Source organism: Triticum aestivum, chromosome 5A, assembly GCF_018294505.1.
Source record: "Triticum aestivum cultivar Chinese Spring chromosome 5A, IWGSC CS RefSeq v2.1, whole genome shotgun sequence".
NCBI classification, from domain to species: Eukaryota; Viridiplantae; Streptophyta; class Magnoliopsida; order Poales; family Poaceae; genus Triticum; species Triticum aestivum.
The window spans coordinates 546,669,290-546,679,343 of NC_057806.1; positions in this window are offsets into that span (position 1 = coordinate 546,669,290).

Here is a 10,054-nt window from a genome sequence, read left to right on the forward strand (position 1 = left end):
TGGCCCATCTCAGTTACTCTGTGGGCTTCTTCTGGTCCAAAAAGTATCTTCGTGAATTTTCAGGTCAATTGGACTCCGTTTGGTTTTCCTTTTCTGCAATACTCAAAAATAAGGAAAAAACAGAAACTGGAAGTGGCTCTAGGTTAATAGGTTAGTCCCAAAAATCATATAAAATAGCATATAAATGCATATAAAACATCCTGGATGGATAATGTAATAGCATGGAACAATCAAAAATTATAGATACGTTGGAGACGTATCATTGACATGTGACCCATCTATTAGCTTAGCATTATGACCATTTAGTTTATTGCTATTGCTTTCTCCATAACTTATACATGATCCAATGACTATGAGATTATGCAACTCCCGAATACCGGAGGAACACTTAGTGTGCTATCAAACGTCACAACGTAATTGGGTGATTATAAAGATGCTTTACAGGTGTCTCCGATGGTGTTTGTTGAGTTGGCATAGATCGAGATTAGGATTTGCCACTCCGATTGTCGGAGAGGTATCTCTGGGTCCTCTCGGTAATGCACATCACTATAGGCCTTGCAAGCAATGTGACTAATGAGTTAGTTACAGGATGATGCATTATGGAACGAGTAAAGAGACTTGCCGGTAACGAGATTGAACTAGGTATGATGATACCGACGATCGAATCTCGGGCAAGTAACATACCGATGACAAAGGGAACAACGTATGTTGTTATGCGGTTTGACCGATAAAGATCTTTGTAGAATATGTAGGAGACAATATGAGCATCTAGGTTCCGCTATTGGTTATTGACCAAAGATGAGTCTCGGTAATGTCTACATAGTTCTCGAACCCGTAGGGTCCGCACGCTTAACGTTCGATGACGATCTGTATTTATGAGTTTATGTGTTTTGATGTACCGAAGATAGTTCGGAGTCCCGGATGAGATCATGGACATGACGAGGAGTCTCGAAATGTTTGAGACATAAAGATTGATATATTGGATGACTATTCGGACACTAGAATGGTTCCGAGGTGTATCGAGTATTTACCGGAGTACCGGGGGATTGCCGGAACCCCCTGGGGGGTTATTGGGCCTCATGGGCCTAGTAGTGGAAGAGAGGACGAAGGCCAAGAGGTGGCGCGCGCCCGCCTAGCCCAAACCGAATTGGACTACGGGGGCCGGCCCCCCTTTCCTTCTCTCCTCCATCTCCTTCCCCCTTCTCCTAGTTGGAATAGGAAAGGGGGGGTGCGAATCCTACTTGGAGTAGGATTGCCCCCCCCCTTGGCGCGCCTCCTCCCCTTGGCTGGCCTCCTCCTCCCTCCCCCCTTTATATACATGGGAGGGGGACACCCCAAAGGCACGCCAAAGTTTCTCTTAGCCGTGTGCGGTGCCCCCCCCACAGAAACACACCTCGGTCATATCATTGCAGTGCTTAGGTGGAGATCTACGCCGGTAACTACATTATCACCGTCACCACACCGTCATGCTGACGAAACTCTCCCTCGGCCTTAGCTGGATCAAGAGTACGAGGGACATCATCGAGTTGTACGTGTGAAGATCGCGGAGGTGCCGTGCGTTGGTGCTTGATCGGTTGGATCGCGAAGATGTTCGACTACATCAACCGTGTTACTTAACGCTTCCGCTTTCGGTCTACGAGGGTATGTAGACACACTCTCCCCTCTCGTTGCTATGTATCTCTTAGATTGATCTTGCGTGATCGTAGGTAAATTTTTTGAAATACTGCATTCCCCAACACTTCTTTCATATACCGTGGACACTCTGCCTCATTGATTTTTTGACCGTCATGTATGGAGCCCCGACAGACTTAAAGTCAACCCCAAATTCCGGCATGACCTCTGCTAAAATAGGACATATCGAGCGCCTGAAATTTGCCAGAACGGAAATGAATCAACACTCCGATAGAACATAGGCAACTCGGAGGTGTTCCCTGCAAACATAGGCCACTAGGGCAAGCACATATCCTTCATTTTCGTATTTAAGAAACCACATAGACTATGTTTACTCACTATAGACAATGGTTGTCGACAATGCGGGTGTCTTTGGTGATCTTCTGGGCGTCGTGGACTGGCTCGTTGGTGATGTACCTTGCACCACACATGAGCATTCACACATGAGAATTTCTATAGAAAATCTCAAACTTGGCGCTCATTGCATTTCAATGGTTCTATATTGACAAAACATTTCAATATATCTTACAACCCTAACATTTCATTTGGACAACAAGCATAACTAAATACCCTAGTTTCTCAAGAAAGTAGGTCTCTCTCTCTCTCTCTAAATTTGGCAATGTGAGAATGACATAAAAATATTTCACAATATAATTGGCAACAACATTTCTATATTTTATTTGATACCTAAAATACTTCAAGGTATTTGGTTCAAAATACCTACATTTACTGATCATTTTCTAATTTTCTACTCTATTCTATTCAAAACACCTACATTTACTGGAACTTTTCTACTCTATTCAAAACACCTACATTTATTGAATATTTTCTACTCCATTCAAATAATCTACAAGTATTAAAAAACATTGCTAAACCTACTGTCTACAAGAACAGAGGGGCGGGGGGTGGAGGGACGGATGAGAGAGGGAGGGAAGGAGGGAGGAGGGCGGCGAGAGGAGGAAGGAGGGTGGCGAGAGGAGGAGGAGGAGGGAGGGTGTGGACAGTGGGCGGCGAGAGGAGGGAGGAGGGGAGGAGGGAGGCGAGAGGCGGAGATACCTCGGGGTCGACAACAGGCGACGGCTGCGGCGAGCGACGGTGGCGGCAGAGAGACAGCGTGAGAGAGTGTCAGGGGAGAGTGATGATGGAGAGAATGGGGCCGCGGGCAAAGGAACAGGATAGGGCTCGTTAGCAGTAGCGCGGGGTACAGGCCGGCGCTACTGGTAAGCCCATTAGTTGTAGTGCCGGCAGAGTGCCCACGCTACTGCTAAGTGAGCTCGTATCTCCTGCCATGGGGTGCGGTGTGGCCCACTTACAATAGCGCCTTGTGGCCTACCCCGCGCTGCTGCTAAGTTGTACCAGTAGCGCCTGTTCCACCCAGCGCTACTGGTACTTAACAGTAGCGCCATGGACTTAACCAGTAGTACTACTAATATTCTACCTATAAGCTATTTCCTAGTAGTGGTGGTGGTGATGAGGTGGCGGTGGTCTGCGGGCGGTGGTGGCTTCGTTGGCCGGTGAGATGTAGTGTGGTGGCAGGGGCTGTTCGGACCCATTTGGGTCCGGCCTGGTGACTCAGGGCCTGGCAGGCCCCTGTCGCTGCATCCGGTCGGCTCTGCGGCGGCGATGGAGGAGGTCCCCTCCCCTCAGCTGTGTTGCAAATGCCCCTGAGCCCATTTTCTCCTCTTTCGTCCTCCAGGTCTCTTGTCGGTGGCCTCAGTGAGACAATGAAGTTGGTTTGGTGACCCTAGTGGCACAGGCTGGTGGGCGCAATTTGGGCGGTGCACTTTGGATCGCCCGGTGTGGTGGTGGGTGTTTGGGCCGGGAGAAATCCCTGGCGGCTCGTCCGCGCCGACGCGGCGACGCCGGGCCTTCCTGAAGGGCGGGTATGCCCCTCCTCTACTATCCTCCGCGTACCGGGGGAAACCCTAGGACAAGTCCGGGCAGCCACAACGTCATCCTCGCATTCCTTCTTGAAGGTGTTGCTCGGTACGCGACGCTTTGGAGTGATAGGTGTGCGGTAGAACTTCTCCAGAAGGTGTAGCGGTTGTCGACCATCTTCGCTTCGTTGATCTGCCGGTGTCGGCATTTGTTTCTCTTTCTTTTTCTCGTTTTTCGTTTGGCCTTGTATGTGCAGCGCCCCAGCAAGCTGGTTGTATGGGATGATTGCTTTATAGTGTAAAGTGTGGGAAACCCCTTTATCGTCTTTAAAGAGGGGTTGAGTATCATATGTGCCAGACAGGAGTTTGTAGGCTTTGCTCCTAAGGGGAAATGACAGATGTCCATGTTTTCTCCTCATAAGCCTCTTCAGAGAGAGGTAGGTAGAAAGTGTATTTTGTGCCTTACAAAAGTATTGGTTATGACTTATTTCAGCCTATTTTCTTCAAACACGGAAATTGTTTCCCATTCTTGCGTACATGGGAATATGAAATTACACTTCAAACTTGAATTTGGTTTTTTAATAGAAGGGTGAAACAAATGGTATTACAGATTGTGAACATGCAAATAATGGCCCTTATGCCCAAGATTTTGACCGAGCTTGGACTCCTGTGCCCCCTTCGGTGCCCTTAATCTAGGATATCTCCACTTCCCCAAGCCTAGACAACGATAATTAGCACTCGGTGGCGCTGTCGGTTATATTAAAGATTTAGGACTCGAGAAACAATAAGGTATTCAGTCACAGAAACCACTCCTCAACTTTCTATATTAGAAACTTTGTCTGAAACTTTACGCTTGGATAAAGAAATCTTGGCAAGAGGTCTCCGCCGATTGCGGGAGCATTCTAGTAAAACTATCGTGCCGATAACAATCCACTTTTCTTGATTATCTTGTTGTTTAAGTTCGGTGATTTTATTCTTTAACTAGCAGACGCAACATAAGTGATGATGTACATGTGTGGGAACTTTTACATCATGTATTCGACGTTCACACAACCTTTTTACCCAGTCGCTTCTTGGTCGGAAACAAAAGGACTTTAATTTCACCGATGGCTATCCAAAGGGGAAGAAAGGGTCCAGTCTGGCCGTTCAGGTTTGAGGCAATTCAAAAGCCGGTGGCGTTCAGTGGGGGTTGGTGACGCCGGCCAGCCGTTATGGTAATGACGAAGATGGGATAACCACGTCCAGTGTTGCAACACATGTACGGATGTTCGGTGAAACGAATTAACAAAACATGGTGCATCTCTTTTTCATTTTTGTGGGATAAAACATGGGGCATCTGCATGCGTAGTTGTTCTGGAAGACTGGAGTACACATGGTCTTGGGTTAAAAGTTCCATAGTTATTTAGTGACGTCTTGTTTTAACAAAACTGAGTTCAAAATTACCATGCCAAATGTACACTGGACGTCGTCCGAGAACTAAGAAATTCTACGACGACCGGGAATCAACAAAACCCGTGTTCAAGATTACCGTGCCAAATGGATGCACCTACCAGGCTACCACACCTAATAACACAAATCAATTGGTTATGGCTCGGCTGAACGCGCTCGCCAAAGGAAACAAGATAGAGTCATCGTCTGCAGTTGTGTCACTCGAATTTTCCTAGACTATGACCATCTGTCCTCATTAACTTGTTCGCGTTTGGATATCGTCAAAAAAGCGTAGGCAGCCGTCTTCATCAAAAAGAAAGGTAAGACTATATAGATTATGTGAGGTGATGACCACTCCTTGGTCAATTTCCGCGCAAGCAAGGGATCATTCGTTGATTTTGACGAGGGTGTTTTATATATGATTAGGTGGAGAAAATTATTTCTTAGGCATATACTGTAGTATATACTGGTCGACGCTTCTCCTGGAAGAGACGAAAATAGAATCTCTTTGCTCTAAATTCAAACTGACGACCGGACCTATTTTCCCGTCAAAAGAAAAAGGACAACCATGCCTATTTTTTCGTAATGTTTATTCCGGCCGACCCATGATGAGATTACTTTTGTCAACCTCTGAGGCTCCGACAACGACTGGCCGTGGTCTTCCTCCTGGAAGGAGTACTATCCTAGTAGAGTAGACATGTGACGGCGCCGTCTCTAGAATATTCTGCTATGACCTTTGCATGCCAAACTGGTTGCGGATTCGGGTAATGGAAACAAGCATGCCAAACTGGGGTAGAATTTTCCAGGAACGAGTCAGGTTTATTTATTCATGCATGGTGGATCAACATGCGTGACACTGACAGCATGCAAAAGAGAACGCAAAGGAGAAAGGCACATTAAACTAACACATTGGATGAGGCAAATCTTTTGCCTTTATTTCAAAAAAGTAAAAATTGCTTTCGGTTGCACAAGTTCTATTTGCACCCAAACTCTTCAGCAACTGATGATATATCCTCACCTCAAGGCCGGCAGGTTCGTCTGCGCTGCGTTTGATGATTACGACGCACTGAATGATGGCAAATGATGTTCATGAAGATCACTGGTCTCTATCCTCGTCAAAACCCATAAACTGATGCATCGTATGTGTATGCGGGCATGCCTTTATGACCACCATCAAATATATATTTTCCATCAAAGGATAGACGTTGGCCGTCTCTCTACGCGAAGTCATGTTTATCTTATATGTATGCGGACATCTCTTTACAACCATGATTTAGAATCTTTCACCTGTTTTAGCAAACCGGGATTCGCCGCCTCTACCAAAACCATGCTTATCTAATGCCAAAATTCTAGTGATCAGTGCCAACGTCAGTGCCCATTGCCTACTGCAAAAGTACTCATCGAGTATTTTGTTCTAAGGCCATCTTCAACGTTGACTCGCAAATCGGCACCTCATTAGTATTCGCGGACAGGGAAGACCAGTCTGCAGACACGGATGCGGGAGCCGGCCATCCAAAATTAGTCACTATGTGTCTACCAGTAATGGCTAGTTTCAACACCTGGCAATGCCTTTACGACTCATTTAGTCCATTTTCTCCAAACGCGGAAACTGTTTCACTTTCTTGAGTACATGGGAATATGAAATTACCCTTCAAACCTGAATTCGGTTATTTTATGAAAAGGCGAAACAAAATCGTGAACACATGGTATTATGGATTGCCAACATGCAAATAATGGCCCTTATGCCCAAGGTTTGGACCAACCTTGGACTCCCGTGCCCCCCTTCGACACCCTTAATCTAGGATATCTCCACACCACTTCCCCAAGCCTCAACAACGATAAATAGCTCTCGGTGGCGCTATCGGTTATATGAAATATTTAGGACTCTAGAAACAAGGTATTCAGTCACAGAAACCACTCAACTTTATGTATTATAAACTTCATCTCAGACTTTACTACGCTTGGACACAAAGGTTAAAGAAATCTTGGAAGAGGTCTCCGCCGATAATCAATGCCAAAGCATGCTAGTCAAATTATCACCCTGATAACAATGCCTTTTTGATGATTATGTTTATGTTTAAGTTCGGTGATTTCACTTTTTAACTAGAAGACGCAACATAAGTGATGATGTTCGTGTGTGGGGCGTTTACATCATGCAAGATGTTCACACAACCTTTTTACCGAGTCACCTATTGGTCGGAAACAGAAGGACTTTAGTTTCACTGATGGTCATACAAAGGGGAAGAAAGGGTCCAGTCTGGCCGATCAGGTTTGTGGCAATTCAAAAGCCGGTGGCGTTGAGTGGGGGTTGGTGACGCCGGCCAGAGTAGATTGCATTTCGCTTCGTCCCAACCAGCCGTTTTGGTAATGACGAAGATGGGATAACCACGTCCAGTGTGTTGCAACACATGTTCGGTGAAACGAATTAATGAAACATCGTGCATCTGCATGCGTAGTTGTTCTGGAAGACTGGAGTCCACATGGTCTTGGGTTAATAGTTGCATAGCTATTCTATTTACGTCTTGTTTAGTCTGGAGTGTATGTCTTAGTCAACTTGAAACTAACCACTTCCTTTGGAACTTAATATAGACCGTTTTTGTGGTTCAAAAATATTAATGTAGGACGTTTTTGCAGTTCATGAGTTACAGAGGTAGTACTTCCGAGTCTATTTTATAAAAGAAATTTAGAAGGTATCGATCATTCTATAAAAGCCATGTTATAGAAATATCTTCATGCATGTAATACAAAATGCAATACGCCACAGTCGACTGAGAAGAAATAGGTTCATATGAATATAGAAAACATCACTTTGTTGTAATAATTTGTTCATCTACTGGGAACAAAAAGTAATGCACAACTTATTCTAAGAGTTTTGATAAATATAATTTTTTGCATGGATCTTAATGTTTCATTTTTGTGGGTAAACACTTGTATTACACAAACATAGTCCAGGTCAAAATCTACTTTCCAAAGATGAATTGTATCCGGTGACCCTGAGCCCCACCAAACAATAGTCCTACTTTCAGTTCAAGAAAAGTGTGTAAAAAACCACTATCCACATTTTGCTACACTTAATATGAGTAATCCAAGCTTTAGGAAGAGATCACAGATACTTCTATTAGGAATATGCAACTTGATATTACCAAGAGACTAAAAGCCATCATATACACATGTACAGGGGAAGGCCAAAGGCCAGAATGCAAAAGACCAAAAGGCTACAATACATATAACTCTAACATCCCCCCCCCCCCCTCAAACTTATGGTGGGTCCACAACACTGAGTTTGGAGAGGTAAAATCTATGTTGCGCTCTAGCCTGGGCCTTCGTGAAGAGGTCCACCAGCTGTAACTCCGAAGGCACATATTGAAGAGCAGTAACATGGTCTTGCACTCCAGCGCACACAGTGAAAGCATCAACACCAATATGCTTGGTAAGCTCATGCTTCACAGGGTCCCGTGCAATACTGATAACACATGTACTATCTGACAAGAGAGTAGTAGGTGTAGTAACAGAAACACCAAAATCCTCAAGTAACCACCGTAGCCAAGTCACATCTGCCGTGGGAAGAGCCATAGCTCGCAACTCAGCCTCTGCACTCGAACGGGAAACTGCAATTTATTTCTTTGTCTTCCAGGCAATGAGAGAACCACCACGAAAGACAAAATAAGCAGAAAGTGAATGGCGATCCAGAGGATCACTAGCCCAGGTAACATCTTAATAGGCCTGGAGCTGTAACAAGCTGGAAAGAGGAAAGAAAAGACGGTGAGAGATTGTGCTATGAAGATATCGTAGAACATGAAGAAGGTGACTATAGTGAACCGAAGTAGGAGAAGAAACAAACTGACTCAGGATATGGGCATGATAGGAGATATCCGGACGAGTGACAGCGAGATAGACAAGACTCACAACAAGATGACAATAACGAGTCGGATCAGACAAGGGCTCGCAATCAGAAGCACGAAGGTGAACAATAAGATCCATAGGAGTCTCAATAGTGCGCTCATCACTAAGAGCTGCACGAGCAAGAAGATCCTGGATATACTTTTCTTGGGAAATAAAAAAGCCATCAGAGGTGGAGGAAATCTCAATCCCAAGAAAGTAACAAAGAGGAGCAAGATCAGACATAAGAAACTGCTCACTGAGATGGGCCTTGACAAAGGCGATGTACTCAGAATCGTCACCAGTGATGATCATGTCATCAACATATAGAAGAAGAGTCCTCCCACGAGCAGAAAGGTGGACAAACAGCGCTGGATCATGAGCACTAGGCGAAAAACCAGCGGCAGTCACTACAGAGGCGAAGCACTCAAACCAGGCACGGGGGGGGGGGGCTTGCTTAAGGCCATAGAGAGAGCGACGAAGATGGCAAACCATGCAATCAGGAACAGAATACCTAGGTGGTGGTTGCATATAAACCTCCTCACGCAACTCACCATTTAGAAAGGCATTCTTCATATCAATCTATGACACAGACCAACGGCGAACAGAGGCCACAGCGAGAAGTGTGCGGATAGTGGTCATATGGGCCACAGGAGCAAAAGTCTCATTGTAATCACGACCGTGCTCCTGCTGAAAGCCACGAGCCACAAGACGAGCTTTATAACGCTCAAGAGAACCATCAGAGCGAGTCTTTATCTTATAGACCCACTTAGAAGTGATGGGACGAACACCAAGAGGAAGAGAAACTAGATCCCATGTGTTGGTGCGCTCAAGGGCAGCAATCTCCTCTGCCATCGCAAACTGCCATTCAGGATGAACAACAGCATCTCGATAATAAGTCGGCTCAAGAACGGTCGAAAGACCATAGTGAGAAGGAGAATACCGATCAGGACGCGGGCAAGGCCGAGAACGAAGACCATAAGTCGGCTGAGAGGAGGAAGATGACACACTAGAAGTAGAGGGAACATCAGTAGACTCATCCACAATACATGGACGACGAGTATAATGGAAAGGGAATGAGGGAAGAGGTGGAATCACTGGAGGTGGAGACGGGGAATGTATCGGTGATGAAGGTGGAGAAGAGGAATGTATTGATTATGAAGGTGGAGAAGAGGAATGTATCGGTGATGAAGGTGGGG